The 18,149-nt window shown below is 40.4% G+C and overlaps 1 protein-coding gene and 1 pseudogene across 2 annotated transcripts in view; both read right to left on the minus strand.

Annotated features, from left to right (window-relative positions):
- The window catches only part of SAMD12 (sterile alpha motif domain containing 12), a 255,150-nt gene that overhangs the window by 220,371 nt on the left and 16,630 nt on the right, over positions 1-18,149 (minus strand). The window lies entirely within an intron of this gene.
- On the minus strand, positions 1,050-4,689 carry LOC308533217 (large ribosomal subunit protein uL22-like; annotated as a pseudogene). Its single transcript has 2 exons — positions 4,176-4,689; positions 1,050-1,179 (listed from the first exon to the last, which is right to left on the minus strand). The product of its transcript is annotated as a large ribosomal subunit protein uL22-like (transcript).

The raw sequence follows: 18,149 nt of genomic DNA on the forward strand, positions 1-18,149 counted from the left end.
GTTTATTCTACAATAAAGTAAAATAACTAAATAAAAACCCTACACCCACTCATTTCATCCCTCTATAGCCTCCATAAGTGAAAAGAGAAGTTCCAAAGATATTTTCTTTGTTTCAAGTTTTCAGAGTTTATTGATACTCTCACTGTGATTTTCAGTTAGAACTTTTTTAAAAAATGGTAATAATGACAGCTCAACGGAGTCCTTTAAAATTTCCCAGGAAGGGCGTGTTCTCACAACCAGTCCCAGCCTGCTGGGCAGAGAGCATCTTCAACTGCTGGAAGGGAGCCTGGCCCTCCTGGACCTGACCCTGACCTCACAGGGATCCCATTCTCACGTGCCTTAGGTCACAGACTATCCCGGAGTTCCAGGCCTCAGTTAGTCTCCTCAAGATGATGTGAGAAGAGAAATAAGATGTGCTGGTGTTGCTGCATCCATTCGGGGGAATGAGTGTCTCTTATTTGCCAAGAAGTCACCCAGCTTCCCGTGAAGTCCTTTTGATCCCCACTCACACCCCACGCTCCTTGCAGTGAAACAAGGGATGGAGCCTCATTCAAGTTGAAGGCCCCTTTATCCTGAGCTTCTCTGTACACAGAGACAGGGGGCAAACACTCCTACCGGTCTGGAGGCTGCACTGGCCCCTACACTGAGGGCTTCCACCATCACACAGGAACTGCTCGCAGCTCCTGAGATGTTCTGTGCTTCTTTGCTTCGTCAGAACCCATCTTTGTACAGAATATACATTTTCCTATTTTTGTGGATAACTTTTCAGGAAATAGCAAAGGCTCTCTCCTTTCTAATATGGAGCTTTAACTGATTTTGCACCCATTATAGCCTCCTAAGCAATGTTGACAATTACCTCTTTTTCTTACTAGAAGACATGTTCTGTGTGTGTGTGTGTGTGTGTGTGTGTGTATGTGTACCATGTACTGCAAATATTTACAAACATGTCTGCCTAGTCTATGGCTGGGAACCCCCTGAAGCAAGTGACTACTTCTGACTAAGCTTTACAAACCCAGCCTCTAGCCAAGTGACTAACCTACAGTAGGTGCTCAGTCACTGCTTACAGAATGGGTTGAAGTATGTTGAAAAGACCCTGATTCAGTCCTACTCACTGCCATTTCCTTCTTATGAGCAATATACATCTCTTTTTCAAAAGGACAACTAGAAGTTGCTTCCAATCTAATTGTGTAATTCAGCAAGAACATGTTAAATCACAGAACCGTAGAGCTGTCCTGAAACGGACTTACCTGACTGCTTTCTGCTGAGCAGACGGTCCTGTGTGTCCGTGTGCCCGCAACGACTAAAAGTTGTACATAGTCAGCACCCAATAACTGTTATTAAATGAATGAATGCCCTTAGAAACACATATATTCCAATCCCATTATTAGCTATTAGAACTGAGATACACTGTGTGCAGTTTCATGGGTATGTCTTGCTTCTAGCTAGAGATAAAATCCCTAGCCCATGTTGCATACCTCTCATATAAAATATACCGTTAACAGACATTCTCCAAATATGGGTTTCATCAATGGAGGTGACTTACCCTATTCAATTGGATTCAAATGCCAATGAGAAGACTGGGGAAGAAATACATGAATGTGAAGAGTTGGACCCCAAAATAGCACACTCTATCATCCTCACCCGTTTGCCAGATGGCAGCCCTGACGTCCATTGTGTGGGCACTGGAGCTGGGCCGGGATGACTCTGTCCCAGCCAGATGTTCAGACCACGTGCATCTGTGTCACAACACTGTATTTCTGTGCCACGTAAGCACACTCTGGCTTGGTGTTTACAGAGACGATTTTATCTTTGTCACAGTTTGCTATCGGAGCTCCTCATTCCCCAAAGTCTGCTTAAGAGTATTCACTATAGGTGATACTCACCCTTCCTGCCCAGGATATCTGGACTAGATAATCTAAGTATAGCAGAAAGTAAAATAATGCTGAACTTACCTATTGCAACCTCGGGAGAGTGGGGGAAACGCTCTCCCTAAGGCACACAAACATTCATGAAGAGAATATGAAAGTGGATATAGTTAGAGTTTCTATGAAATTTTAGAGAGGATTCAGGTGTCAGATAAGTGAACGACACAGGTGACCTTAAGACATTTTTAACTATGATACTATCTGAACCAGATTCCATTGTGAACCAGTGCCCCCAAACATTTATATCTATGTATATGAATTGGAGATTTTATATAGAACAATATTTTCCTTTACTTACTATAGATGATCTACTCTAAGGTTTTGTATAGCCTTTATTTTTTAATAGAAAGTAGTACCTCTTCGATGCTCTTCTTAATTTACCCTACTGAGGACAAATAAAAATGCTGGACATTATCCATAACACAAAAATGACTTTGAAAGGTAGAAGAAGGAAGATATCAAGGGAGCTTGGAAGCCACGGAATGATATGGTGGTAAATTCCTTGGGCTTTCTTTTCGCCTCATCTATTCTAGGCTTGGAGCTGAAACAGCCCACAACCTAGAAATGCCACAGGGCACAGAACAGAAACAAGCCAACAAAAGCCTGCCCTCTCTAGCCAAAGCACCATGAGAGGGGCAGCCTGGCAAGATAAAGTTTAGACAAAAACCGCTCTGCTCCAACATCACAGAAAAGAATATGACCCAACCACTGAGTGAAGGCTGAGTGGAAAGCCTAGACTTCTACCCTCTCCAGGCTATATGGACCTTGAGACTCCCTAGGGGCTGGTGTCATAGAAGGCCATGTAAGGAGATTTTCATTTCTGTCATCTGATTAATAAGGCCACCTGTTCATCCCTGCAGTGTCAGCTGAGGTAATGCATGGAGACAGGACTTCCTCCTTCCTGAGGTGGTGTCAGAGGAACCTGATGATTTTCTCCATCACCAAGTGATAACAGACCCCTCCGCCCAGGTACCAACTGAGGCAGAGCAGGGCACCTGGATTTCTAACTCTATTGGGCCAGAGTGGTGTTAAAGAAAGCCTAGCCAGTGAAAACTGAAGATTAAAGGTCCAGAGATTTGTGACATGAAATATCTAAATTTTAATTTAAAAGTCACTCATAATGAAGAAATGGGAGGATCTCAAATGGAATGAGAAAAGGTAATCAATAGATAGCAACACCAAGATGACAGAGGAGACAGAATTATCTGACAAAGGATTTATAGCAGTCATAATAAAAAAGCAATTACAACTAACTGACATGAGTTTTTTTTAAAAAAGAAAGCCTCAGCCAAGAAATAGAAAGTCTCACCAAAGAAATAAAAGACAAAGAAGAACCAAATAGAAATGTTAGAACTAAAACAAATACAGTAACTGAAAAATACAGTAAGTGAAATAAAAAACTTAGTGGATGTCTCAATAGCAGAATGGAAGAGATAAAGGAAAGGGTAAAGGAAACTTTCTTGGAAATGGAAATACTTCACATCTTGCATGGGTTATACAATACTGAAAAGTATTAAACCTCAATGAACTGAACACTTGAAATATGCGCTTTCCATTGTGTAGAAAATAATTTTAAAATGTAACAAAAACAATTAAATGGAGATACTAGATATGCTTCCATTACTTTTAGAAAGAATTTATGAGTGATTTTTGAATGACGTGCTTTCATCCACTTCCCTCTCCCCGACCCAAGAGGCAATGACACAGCAATTGAAGTCCAAGCTCTACCACTTTCCTGCTGAGTGTACTTATGCATGGGCAATATCACCTCTTTTCCATAAAATGGGGATACCAATAATACATTATTAATCCTCACTTTTTTATTGTGTTGATAAAGATAGCACATAAAAATACCTGACAGCACCTGTTTCATGAACATCAATCTTCCATTTTATCCTATTGCCCTCCTCTGTGATAATGGAGGAATAATTGGCATCAATTTAAAATTTTTTTGTTAAGCCTCACTCGAGGGTATTTTTCCATTGATTTTTTAGAGAGTGGAAGGTAACGAGAGAGACAGAGAGAAATAATGATGTGAGAGAGACACATCAATTGGTTGCCTTCTGCACACACCCCAACCAGGGCCAGGGAATGAGCCTGCAATTGAGGTATGTGCTCTTGACCAGAATTGAATCCTTCAGCCCATGGGCCAATGCTCTATCCACTGAGTCAAACCAGCTAGGGCAATTTTTAAAAATTTTAAACAAAATTGTAGCCATGTAATTTATTTTATTGGCATTTATTTTATGCTGGATTTCCTCCTGGGCCATAAGTTTTTGTTTCTTCTCTTTCTTTTGGGATATCCTTTTTTTCCTGTGCAAGCTCCTCTCTGGTTTAGGAACAATCTGCTCTTTTTCAGTAAGATCATCTCCATGCGTCAAGGACAGTTCACTAGGGGTTAATCTACCCGTGAGCTCTGCTCAATAACTAGAGAATCGAGGTCTAAACCCTTAAGGTCAGCACTCTTCTCTGCATTTATAAGCTGGTGCAGCAAAAATTCAGCACTCGTTTTGAGCCACTGACCCTCTGACCAGCACCACTCTTTAGCCTGGGCACACCTACCGACTCTACCATTGTAACAACGGAATGGCACACACTGCTTTTGTAAAGTGACATCCTTCAGAAGCTTGGTGGCTTTTCGGATATGCATACCCTTGATGGCCTGGGCAGTTTCACAAGTGTTCTTAAAGTGAACAAGAAGATTTGAACCTCCTGACTTGCATAATTCTGTGGGTTTTTCTGGGTCAAGTGACGAGCGACCCATTTTGAGAGGTCACCTCAGGCCGCTACAGGAAGAGTAGCCATGTAGTTTTTAAGGACAAGTACAGACTTGAAAAATGCCAAGTGGCAATCCCAGTGAGGAGGGCAAATTAAAGTGAAATTCAGTAAAAATATTAAAAATAAAGCCGAAATAAGCCAATGAAAGAAAAATACCACATGATCTCACTCATTTATGGATAATAAAGACCATTATGACCTGATGAAAATAGGTACAGAGGCAGAGCAGCATCAAACAGACTGTCAAACTACAGTGGGAAGGCTGGGGAGGGTTGAGGGGTGGGAGGAGGAGGGTAAGAGATCAACCGAAGGACTTGTATGCATGCATATAAGCATAACCAATGGACACAAGACACTGGTGGGTAAGGGAGGCTGGGGGAATGTCAAGGTGCGGGGCGGGGGGGGCGGGAGGGAGGAGACATATGTAATACTCTTTGTAATGCTTTAAGCAATAAAAAAAGTAAATAAGCAACAATTTGAAAAAATAAAAATAAATAAAGCCAGTGGAGAAAAGAATAGCTTTACAGTTATATAAACAACCTTGGTGAGAACTGAGGAATGAAGTTAAAAATAAAGATAAAAGCAAGTGCCTGCCCCTTGTAACATACTCGTTACTGACTGTATTTTTGTTATTTGTGAAACCAGCAAATGAAACAAACCTGACTCTGTTTATAATGACTTGACATATTACAACCTGGTATTTCAGGAGGGGAGGAGGGAGTACAGAACTAACACTTGTGGAGGCCTCTTCATCCTCTATCACTATGTTATTAGATATTAGAAGGAGGGAATTCGATATTAGAAGGAGGGAAAGACGTAGAGATGCTAAGCAACTTCTTAAAGGCCATCATAAGGAGGAAATGTAAACAAGAGCTGTTTCACCTCATGTTCCATGTTGTTCCCACCACACCAAGCTACTCCAGGGAATACAATTTTCCCCTCTAAATCATGGGCTTTGGAGTTAAATCTGGCTCTATCATCGACTAGCTTTGTGGCATCAGGCACGTTACTTAGCTTTAGGTTAGGGTTGTCTTACCTATAAAATTGGAATAATCATCACTTTTTAAAATAAAGCTTCAGAAGAAACCAATGAAAATATATTTGAAGTGCTTTGTCAATGCCTGGCACTAATTAAGTGCTCAACAAATGGTATACCATAGCTAGAGGTATTTCTTCCTTGGTTCTTGTTCATATCATCTTAATGACACTGATTTCTTCAAAAGCAAACACCTTGACCCTTGAAATGCACAGGCACAGACAGCTCCACTAAAAAAAGCAAGAGGTGACTGGTCAGGGTGGTTAGGGAAAGTGGAGGCGATAAAGGGTCAGATAAAGGCATCTGAGAAAAAATGAGAAGCTTAACATTCTCTTGAAAGGGGTATCCTGTCAACTAAGGGAGAAAGAATACTATTTCAGCAAAAACTAAGTTATCTGTCAAGTCACAGAAACATGAGAAAGTCTTGATAGGTTCTGGTTTGACTTGATGTATGTTAGTGTTCCCTTTCTGTGTGTGTGTGTGTGCGTGCGCAGGTGTCTTCATACACAAAACAAGGTCATCTTAGTGGGCATTTTCATTTGCTCACTCTCTCTATTCACAGTAAATGCTCCTCAGACTAAAGGAACATTCAAATTTAACACACCCTATTCCTTGTTTCACTTGATCTTCAGAAATATATATGATATGCAGTATACATATGTGTGTATATATAAATCAAAGGTCACATTCTCTAAAAGAAGAGGTATAATGTAATGGAGGAAATATAACTTAATTTACGGACAAAAAAATAGCTCAAAATTCAATGGAGCCATTGATAGGTATATAACTTGCTAAAGATTCCTTAATGAGAAAAAAAAGTGGTCCTTTTAAAATTTCCCGAATTTACTAAGAAAACTGATCAGATGCCATCCAAGTTGGCATCCCAGATTGCAAGTCAATACTCCTGAGTGCACCTTGGTCACGTTTGTGAAGCCACACTGTCCAATTTGGGAGCCAAAAAGATACACCTGGCTATTGTGTTTTAAATTCATGATATTTAGATATAATTGGAAATTTAGTTCCTCAGTCACACCAGCCACAGGAGGCCGTGACTATCCCACTGGCAGTGCAGATGACTGGAGACATTTCCATCATCCCCGAAAGATCTACTGGATGGCACCAATTTGAAAAATCATTCTTTCTTCCCAATACATGTTACTTGAAAAAGAAGAGAAAGCAATAATTTGACATCAGAAATTATTTGCTTTTCTACATTCATTTAATTGGTTTTAGTGATGTAAATATCCATATCTACTTTTTAGAGATAAGAAGAAAAATTAAATGCAATATCAGAATTAGGGATTTACTAACATGTTTGCTCTATGGGAATAAACAGCCCTTGTAACGTGTCTAGGTCTGACTTTCACACACGTTTCAGCAAGAGCTTTTCTGTTTAGTTAGACAACTTTCAGATCTTGGAATAACCTATCTCCCAACCTGGCTGCTTCTGTGCCACAAATCAGTTTGTTTTCTGTTATAAGCTTTGGGAGACCCCAGGTTATCGATCTCTGAGGGAGAGAGATCAAGTGAGAGTCAGAGACAAGTCGGCTCTGGCAAAGCTCGCTGTCTACCAAAATAGTGGCTCCCAATGTCTGCCCAGAACTGAGACGTGTGATGAAAATTTCACTGGTCCTCAGCAAGACGGAAAAAAACAGCCTTGTGAGTTTTCCATTGGCCATATGTTATTTTGATTTTGTCCTTCCTGGAATTTTTATGGTAACTGCCTATCTTTTATCAAATTAGATAAGATATGGTGAGTGTATGTATCTATGCACATGAGTTTTAATGTTAGCAAAATAAAAGTTATAGAAACTAAGGATCCCCAGTTTAAAAAAATTACTTGCCTATGAAAGCTCAAGGTTCGAACAGAACTTCCACACTACTGACCCAAAATAAGCAGGCCAATAATTATGTGCAGATGATATGAGGGTAAGAGATGGGGGAAATAAGAGCTACAGAGCAAATAATGATGAGAGGTTCCAAAAACTGAACAAGTAAATGATAACTTCCAAGCCATACACACACACACACACACACACACACACACACACACACACCTACATATACATCAGGCAAGATAGAAACCTGGCATTTCAAATAGGTTTTGAAGAAGTCAGACGAGGTTTGCACTTATATTTCAGGGGTAGGTGTCCAAGCAAAGGGACCAATTTAAAAAAAGGTACAGATGAAGAAAGTTTGGAGCATTTACAAGAAAGAGCAAATCATTTGGAATTTAAAGCACAAGAAAAAAATCATGGAAATGAGAGAAAGGTAATCTGAGAGCAGATTACAATGAGTGTGTGGGGCTTGGGGTATTAGGATAAGAAATTTGGAATTATTTTTTTTTTCACTAAACAGTTGGAAAGTCAATAAATGTTTCAAGCAGGGGGAAACTTAGACAGTGTTGTGTCTCAGTAACATGGATAAACACATAATGACAATAACCATCTGGTGATCTGTGAGCATCCTTCAAGATTCAATTTAAGTCTCATTAAAAACCTTCTCCTTTATTACAGTACATACCTAGCTTCCTTAATCTGAACTCCCAAAGCATTTATCTGCACTACATAGGGCAGCACATTATCAGTTCATTAAGTCACCACCACAAAATTAGGCACCCAATAAAATCATATTATTGTAGTTAATTATCAACATCACTCCCTGTGTCCCTTTAAATACTGGGCCCATAACAGGGGTCAAATAATGACAAGCCAACACATATTCCATAGCCCTTGTGATCCCACCTATGAGTCCCACAGCTGAGCACTGGTGGGCAGGCAGGCACCCTGTGGACATCTGAATCTCACACACACACAGGGTCCTAAGAGCCAACTAAAGAAACAACCACAAGCAAATGGCAGAGTGTGTGATTACGTATTTGAGAGAGGATTTATATTCCTACTTAGCTTTTCAAATCAGATGATGCTTCTAAAATATTTTACCAGTTCCTTCACTGTTCTGGATCTTCTTGGCTGGTATACAAAAACAAAAACAACTCTAAAAAATACACTCTGAAAGATTGGCAATTCATTTTATGGTGTTATAAATTATTTCTAAAGATGCTTCTAGTCAGTTCTCAATATGACAGCCATTAAAGCACTGTAAACACCAACTGTTACCATCTAAATGTATCCTTAAGATTAGGGAGAAAGGGGGAAAATCAAGTACATAAAGCTCAGATCAGAGAAAGTCTATCACTCTTGCTTCCTTGGCCACTGATAGCAATAGCCATGAGGAAGATGGTACCACTCTAGTTTTCAAATTTCAGCTGAAACCTCAAGATTTGCCCTCCATCTTCAACCAGCCCTCTTGCTCCTCCCATAAGTCTATTAACATGCTCAAATCTTGCCCTTTCTAATAATCCTCCCCAACTCTTGTTATTCACTTATTAACAAACCACTCCCTTCTTTTCCCCTTCCCTATAGTAAGACTGTTAAAAGTACATTATTGCCCTGACCGGTTTGGCTCAGTGGATGGAGCGTCAGCCTGCGGACTGAAGGGTCCCGGGTTTGATTCAAGTCAAGGGCATGTAACTTGGTTTCGGGAGCATCCCCAGTGGGGGGTGTGCAGGAGGCAGCTGGTCAATTTTTCTCTCTCATTGATGTTTCTAACTCTCTACCCCTCACCCTTCCTCTCTGAAAAAAAAAACAACAACAAAAAAAAAACAACAAAAGTACATTATTGTCTACTAGAGGCCCAGTGCACAAAATTCGTGCATAAGGGGGGGGGGTGTCCCTCAGCCCAGCCTGCACCCTCTCCAATCTGGGACCCCTCAAGGGATGTCCCACTGGGATTGGGCCTACACAGGCAGTCGGACATCCCTCTCACAATCCAGTACTTCTGGCTCCCAACCGCTCGCCTGCCTGGAGCCTGATCACCCCCTAACCACTCCCCTGCCGGCCTGATCCCTCCCAACTATCTTCCCCTGCTGGCCTGATTGCCCACAACTGCCCTCCCCTGCTGGCCATCTTGTGCCCACATGGGGCGGCCAACTTGTGTGATGGAGTGATGATCAATTTGCATAGTATCTCTTTATTATATAGGACTAGTAGCCTGGTGCACAGATTCATGCACCAGTGAGATCCCTCAACCTGGCCTGCACCCTCTCACAATCCGGGACCCCTTGGGGGTTGTTGGATAGCTGGTTTTGGCCTGATCCCCGCAGGGCTGATCCAGACAGGAGGGAGCCTGATCTCCGAAGGCCTGATCCTGACAGGAGAGAGCCCAACCTTATACATTGAGCATCTGTCCCCTGGTGGTCAGTGCAAGTCATAGCAACTGGTTGACCAGTTGTTCGGTTGTTCAGTCACTTAGGCTTTTATATATATAGATAACTTGGAAAGACCTGTATGGACACTATTCTAAGCAGTTTAGATGCTAGGGTGAATCAAATTACTGTTTGATAAATACTAGTCACTCCCCTCCCCTTGGAACACAGTGTGTGCCCCTGTACAATGATGTTGGCCTTGGCCATGTGAGTGAATTTGGCCAGTGGATCTGAGTGGACAAGATGTGAGCCGAGGAGTTAAATGTGTGTTTACAGTTTGGTTTGGTCTCTCATGCACTTGTAGTAACCAGGGAAAGAGCATGCCCAGGGGCTGCTGCCCCTTCAACCTGGACCCCAGAATGAGATACACAAAGCAAAAATGACCCCAACCCGAAGTCTAGAGCCAAGATGAGCCTCTCTTGGAGGGAGGTGGAGAGAACCGGACAGTGTGCCAGGTGTCAGACCCACAGGAACATGTAGGCCATGGCAGGATTTTGCTCTTTTTCATAAGGACATAGGAGACCTTTAGGATGAAGCTTCTAGGGGAAGTCCTCTCCATTCTACTCCGATGCTGTTTGGTGTCTGTGATCCTTTAGAGGTGCAGCCTACTAGCATAGAAGCATGTACTATGATACAATTACTGCTTATGCCTTTATCATACCATTAATGCTGACTTCTCCCTCCATAATGCTTATTCTAACTCAGGCTAAAGGACAACAGTGATTAAACTCTGGTCATGTCAAAGAAAAATGAGAGGAACATATGTTAGAATTGATAGGTCTTATTCCTCTGGATATATGTCCAAGCACTTCAGAGACAGGATGAGAGAAAGATCCACAGCTAGGGGAGCAGTCCATAGTAACCATGCCTGGCTCAGAGCAGACCCTAAAGTCTTACTCTGTAGGCAGCAACACTGAATCTGGAAAGCAGCTGGTGTGAGAGGAGGTGGCTCTGCCAGAGGATTCTAAAATAAACCAGAGAGTAACAGGCATTTCATCAGCCATAAACCCTCTGCCCCCATCTGCATGGCTGATTCCTTCTTATTCAAGCCTTCACTTAAACATCTCCTCAGTGGGGACATTCCTGAACACATAATCTAAGTAGCTTTCCAGGCAAACAACATCCCATCATTCTGTTTTAATTCTCTTCATGGTACTTGGTATGCTCACCCTTGAATGGCATATGTGTTTACTGTCTATCTCCTCAGACAAAAACTGTAAGTCATGAGAGGGAGGGGTCTTGCCTGAGTTGTTCATTGTTATACTAGTAACTGCAGCACAGTGCCTGGCACATTGGCAGCACTCGGGGAATAATTGTTAAACACCTGAATAAACGAAGGAGAATGGAATGTCCTCTTCTTTTAGACACATCCTTCTCTCTGGTATGTTTTCCTCTGTTTCAGATGTTCCTGTTTAATAAGGATCTGCAAAGTCTTATCACTGTGTACATGGTTTAATTTGTATGTGTCTACGTTTTTCTGGATAAAGAATCCTAATTTTCCCCTGGCTGGTATGGCTCGCTCCCTAGTGGGGAGGCATGCAGGAGGCAGCCGACCAATGATTCTCTCTCATTATTGATGTTTTTCTCTCTCTCTCCCTCTCTGAAATCAATAAAAATAAATTTTTAAAAGAAAAGAATCCTAATTTTCATCAAAGAACCAAAGAATCCATATCTATTCTGAACTAAACTATGCCTCCCCAAATTCATATGTTGAAGTCTTAATCCCCAACATGACTATATTTGGAGATAGGGCCTTTTAATAGGTAAAGTTAAGTGAAGCCAATAAGGGTGGGCCCTAGTCCAATATGATTGGTGTCCTTATGAAAAGAGGAAGAGACAGCTGGGATGTGTATGCACAGAAAAAAGACAATCTCCCAGCCTACGAGAAACCAAACCTGCCAACACCTTAATCTTGGGCTTCTAGCCTCCAAAATACTGAGAACATAAATTTCTGTTGTTTCAGTCATCCAGTCTGTGGTACTTTGTGATGGCAGCCCAAGGCATCTAATATAATATCCCTGTACAGTTAAGAACCACTAATAAGAAACTACCATTTATTTGAGCACCTAAGTAGGCTGTATTCCTTACATACATCACTTTATTTATTTCTCCCAATATCCTGCTGGATGAAGAGGACTGTTCCCATTCCACAGAACTAGTAAATAAAGTCAAGGCCAGCATCTTGGCTGTACATTAGAATCACCTGGAAAATTTTTAAAGTCACTCAGACCTGGCAAACCAAGTTAGTTGGTCCCCAAAGAAGCCAGGCATAAGGTACTTCTAATGATCAGCCAGAATAAAGAACCACCGAGTGAAGCAACCACAATCCCCAAACCTTGTGATACTCTGACTGCTGGCTTCCCCAGGTACTGATGGCAACTGCTACTGTCAGAGGCTCCCACTCATGATACTCTCACTGAATCTTGGCTGTTTTGTCCAGGCCACCTCCATTCACCCTGTTTCCACAAAAGCCCAATATTAGCTTGAGGATAATCCCTCCCCTATTCCCAGTCCTAACTGCTCAGGTGGGATCTCATCCCAAATCCAGGGCTTAAGTGTGCGAGCTGGCCTTAAGCCAATCAGCACATTCCATTACCCTTGACCACATGACCAATGCTGTCCAATCAGAGGACCTTCTTCACTCTGAGAATTACTGAAAACAAGATTTGTTCTATCTCCTGCCAGTGGGCTACACAGAAAGATACGAAGTAGTAAATGCTATAGCCGTTGCCACAGACAAATGCCTCTGTTTGAATAAGGCTAATGCAGCAGAAGAAGAACCAACAGAAAGAATGGAGTCCAGGTGACAATTAGGAACCTGAATCACACCTTTCCAAGAGCTAGATCAACACCTGCGTTTCTCAGTTAGGTGAGCTAGCATGCAATCTCTTTGTACTAAAGTCCACTTGAGAGGGATTGGTTTTTTTGAGACTTGCAGTTCATACAGCGTATGACATGTCAAACAAAATCCTGTCTTTTATGACCAGGAGGGTCTTCAGGTATGTCAAGTGCAGTGGTTTTCAAACCATGTGTGTTAGGTAAGAAATGTGGGTCTTCTCCTGAGTTCAACAGGTGCCCTGAAGGGTTTTAAGCAAACAAACTAGTGTTTCAACATTTTTTAAAAAATTATACTGTTTCACCCAGCTGGTGTGGCTCAGTTGGTTGAGCATCGTCCTATGCACCAAGAGCCTGCCAGTTCAATTCCTAGTCAGGGCATACGTCCAGATTGTAGGCTCCACCCCCAGTAAGGGGATGTGCGGGAGGCAGCTGATCAATGTTACCCTCTCAAGAATGTTTCTGTCTCTCCCTCTCTCCCTCTCTCTCTCTATAAAAAGAAAAAAAAAAGCAAATAAAAGCATATTTTAAAAAAATTACACTGTTTCCGTACAGAGTACATTTGCGAGGCTCAAAACTGGAGTCAGAAAAACTAAGTTCAGAGGCTTTTGGTTTGTGCAAGGGAGAAGAGATGAAGGCCTAAGTTAGAACCAAGGCAGTGAGACTGAGAAGAGATGAGTTTCCAAATACTTTAGATCAGAGTTTGACCATCTTTTTCTATAAAGGGCTGGATGATAAATATTTAAAGCTTTGAAAACTATACGGTATCACAACTACCCAACTCTTCCACTGTAGCACAAAAGCGAGAATAAACTAATGAACATAACTGTGTTCCAATAAAACTTTAAGAAAAGAGGTGGCTGGTTGCCAATTCCTAATCTAGACAGTCAAGTAGGTCAAACTTGGGCACTGACTAGAAAGGCGGCAGGAAGGAAATAAAGAGTCAAGGTTGCTGCTAGGCTTTTGGATCTTTTTGTTCACAAGTGTTTGGTCCCAGAATCAACAATTCACTGAGTCAACTGAATGTCAGAGGAGGATCAGAACTCATTACAATTACATAGTTCAACAGCTTCATTTCATTGGTCATGATATTGAAGGCAGGAGACTCTGAGGTGGTGACTAGTTAGCAGCACAAACAAAACCTAAGTTTCTCCCTCTGGGGTCATGGCACCCCTTTCTTCAATACCTCTAGATAAAAAGATCTTTCCTCTCTCTGCCTTGAGACCACCACATTACATGTAATATTAATTATTGAGTATTTAATAAATATCACTAGACATCTATCACGTGTCCTAGGACCACTGAGAGACTGTCTCCCATTGCAGGGACCTTAAAGTCTTATCAGTGTTATACACATTTCCCCAAGCCATTTTTGTGCTCTGATTTTTTTTTTTTTTAAGATCTGATATTTTTTAAGTGGCCATGAAACATACATCATTATTTCTTTGCTCTAAGGATTATTCACTTTCTAATCTGAATAATGTTTTATGTGAAAAGCACACAGAGAATTTATTCAAGCCAAGAACTAAATCTAAATCACGGCTTACTCAGTCTCATGAAAAGAATAAATCACAGCCATGCATTATCAGAACGTAACCACAGTCAACGTCAATTGAAGACAAAAAATAAATAAATAAATCTCACTAACAGGCAAGCAAAATGCCTTTTGACTGTTATGCAAAACCAAAAGCCATACAAAGAGACAAAGGCTAGAAGAAAATATGCCAAGCACTAACAGTGGCTTTCGAAGGTAAATCCATGGAAATTTTTTTCTTTTCTACTTTCCAGAGGACATATATACCAAGCATGTAATTATTACTATGTTTTAAGGTTAATTTAAAAGAAAAATGTTACTATATTGCATTTTTAAAATGTATCTTGCTTTAGGATGTTAACAGAATGCACTATGTAAATATTATCAGAAAATTATGTAAAAAATTTTGAAGATCTTTACATTTACAATGAAGTATGCTTTCAGATATAAATAGCTGATATAGCTTTGTGGCTGGATAAATTATTTTTTCCTTCATGCTCAGTGAATGACTTTTCTTCAAGTATTTCCAAGACACCATACCCTCCTCACTATTATCTTATTTTCCAGTATTGCACCCTTTTTTCTCATTTCCTGACAAATAAACCCACCATGGTTGGCTGAATGAGTATCATAAGTTCAAGTTTTTCTGGACAATTAATTATCTTTAAAAAAAATGGTTGCCTTATGCTCATCAGGAGAGAATTCCCTGTGCTGTGGACTTGCTCTCTTCCTGTTTCTTTCAGGAAATCTTGACCCCACTGACCTCTCCCTGAAATTGGGAGCCCAGATGTCAAAATAGAGGACAAAGGCAATACCACAGAGCAGCGGCTGTGCCAACAGCTGAGTCCTTTTGGTTTCACAGTTGGCATTTCCAAAAAGGCCAGCTCAGCATTATCCAGCTCTGACCCCCATTCCCACTCCAATAATGGGTAGACACAGAGGGGAAGTGAGGAGAAAAGCTAGTTGGGATGGAAAGAGGGCAGCTGTGCATGACCCTTGGGGACATGTCTCCATTCTAAGTTTGAAAAGACACCGCCAGCAGAAAGGAGCAGGTGGGAGAGTCTCCAGGAAGCAGTTAGTAGAACGTATGCTTACATCGAGATCCAAAAATGCCTCATCTGAACACACAAGTACGCGCAAGTCCCTAAAAGGACCACTTCAGTACCTCAGCCAGCCCTCTCACACTTGCTCTTTTCCGGCCAACTTATGGTCAATGCCACCTCAATAATAACTTCCAATCTCAAATATAAAGAAATATACCCTTGCCCCAAGAAGTTCCATAAATAGGAAACCTCTCTTCCTGTGTTGAATCTATTCTGGTTTGCATGGCTGCCTTTGTCAAATCAGAGCACATACACTCAGCACTACAATGGGAGTTAGGGAACTTGGGCTTTTTATCCGCCCTCTTACATATTGTTCAGAAAGCCTGACGCACTAAGCAAAATATGAATTCATTCAACAATTATTTCCCAAGCACCTACTATGCACCAGCTGTTCTTCTGGGTGCTCAAATACATTTGGGGGGGGGGGGGTTATAACTGTAGTGAAGGGAAATTTCTGGTTAAAAGAATCATCTTCAGAAATGAGAATTTCTAGAATATCTACATTGAGATTGCTAACTTTCTTAGAAATAATACAATAAAATATACCCAGACCTAGAACCTTATCTGAAGTTAATAAAATGAGTGGATAAGGGAACATACTATGGAAATCAGAATTGGAGTTTAAATATTGGGTCTTCTCTCAGTAATTAACCAGCCCAATAAAAAAAGACCTAAACATTCTGCCGGGAGAAGATACCTCTTCTTGTCCTAAAAATACCCAGTTAGTTCATCTTACAATGAAAACCATGATTAACTGGTCCCCTTCAAACATAGACAGCTTTCAATTTTTTTAAATAAGCTACTCAAATATGAGCAGAGAGCCTATTATACACAAACATTTAAGGTTATATAACATAAAAGGAAACCAAAATAAACAAATTGGGGGGGAAAGGAAGAAAGAAATATGGAGAGCAAAGTAAACTTTATTTAAAAAATAAAAAAGTTAGCATTAACATCCTCAGTGAAATACGTAAAGATTACATCCACAACATAAGATCAGGTGCTATAAAAGCTTCAGAAAGAAAAAAAAATCTCTTTAAAAATAATAGGAATTATAAAGTGCCATAGAAGCTTGAAAGACAAAATTAATCTACCAGAACACAGGACAAAAAGAATCAGCATGAGACATAAGGAAACGTACACTTCAAAAATAAGAGCCAGTCTGGGAAATTTATCATTTCAAAAATAGCAGTTATTGAAATAAAGAACAGAGCAAATTGGATAAAATCAAATAAATAATTCAATAAAAATTCCCCGAAATGAATGTACATATTGAAAGACCACTTTTATTTGGAAAGACCACTAAATACACAATACAATGGATGAAAATAGACTCACACCAAGCATAGTCTCATTACATTTCTCAATACTAGGGATAGGAAGAAGATTAAATTTTTTTAACATATATTTCATACAAAAGATAAAGAATCAGAAGGGCTTCGGATTTCTCAAAAATAAGACTGGAAAATTGAACATAGTACTGAAAAAAGTTTTTAGGGGTGAAATAGGCAGGTTTAGGAAATATTAGGAATTAAGGGGCCCAAGGAAAAAGCACAGCTAGAGTTGCAAAGGGTACATTTCCATAGAATAAGGGAGCTGGGAGCTGCAGAAGGTACATTTCCATAGAATAAGGGAGCTGGGAATAGTAGAGGTACATTTCCATTGAATAAGGGAGCTAGGAGCTGCAAAAGGTATATATTTACAGAATAAAGGGAAGGGAAGGAAGCCCCTCATTTAGAGAGAGAAGAGGAATGCCCAAAGGGAATAGGAAAACAATAAGGGAGAAGGAGGAGGGAGCCTTCAGAGGTCTGAGCTCTGAAGTTGCTTTAGTGACCATATCAAGAGGGGATAATGACCAATCAGAAGGGATATCAAGGCACAAAAAACTGCAGCCTTTAAAAACTGTGGAGAAAAGTGACTTAGTGGGACTCTTCCCCCTTCCCACGTGGGAGCCAGTGTTTGTTTCTCAATAAATTTCCACCTTCTACTATACCACCTTTCATCCATGGTTTCATTCTTCGACTCCACCGGACAAGAATCCAGGAACCATCCTGCCCAGAGGAACACCACGTTCCAGTTCAGTTTTCCCATTTCAGTAGAGACTTCAAAACTGTGACAAGATAATTTCCAACATTTTAAAATCTACTCAAATCATTAAGTACAAGGGTAGAAGATATACTTTTTCAGATATAGTTATGCATGTGCCTTTTCTTTGCAGATAACTGGAAGATGAGCTCCATCAAAACCAAGGTTAAAAGAAAGTGAGAGGAATACTCAGGATCCTGGGAAAGGGGATCTCACACCAAGAAAGGCACCCAAGAACAGTTGAAAGAAAACCTAAACACAACAGCCCTAAAGCAAGTCTAGAGAACAACTAGACCTATTTGAAACAAGTCAAAATTCTTTTGGGAAAATTTCTTCAATTGAAAGAAAATCATAGAATACCTAATGTTTGAATTTCTGGGAGGAGATTTAACTGAGAAGTCTTGGATTAAAATTAGTGATAAGTTTATTGGACACTAAGCAAAGAACAGTAAAATATTATTAAGCAGCGTTTTAAAGATGCCTAATTTTAAAAGTATGCTCATGCATAACTCTAATAAAAATAAAATACAAATTTTAAGTTTATAAGGTGCTTATCATACTTCCTGGCAAATAGTGATGATTTTAA

The sequence above is a fragment of the Myotis nattereri genome (assembly GCF_964212035.1).
Source record: "Myotis nattereri genome assembly, chromosome: 17".
Lineage (NCBI taxonomy): Eukaryota > Metazoa > Chordata > Mammalia > Chiroptera > Vespertilionidae > Myotis > Myotis nattereri.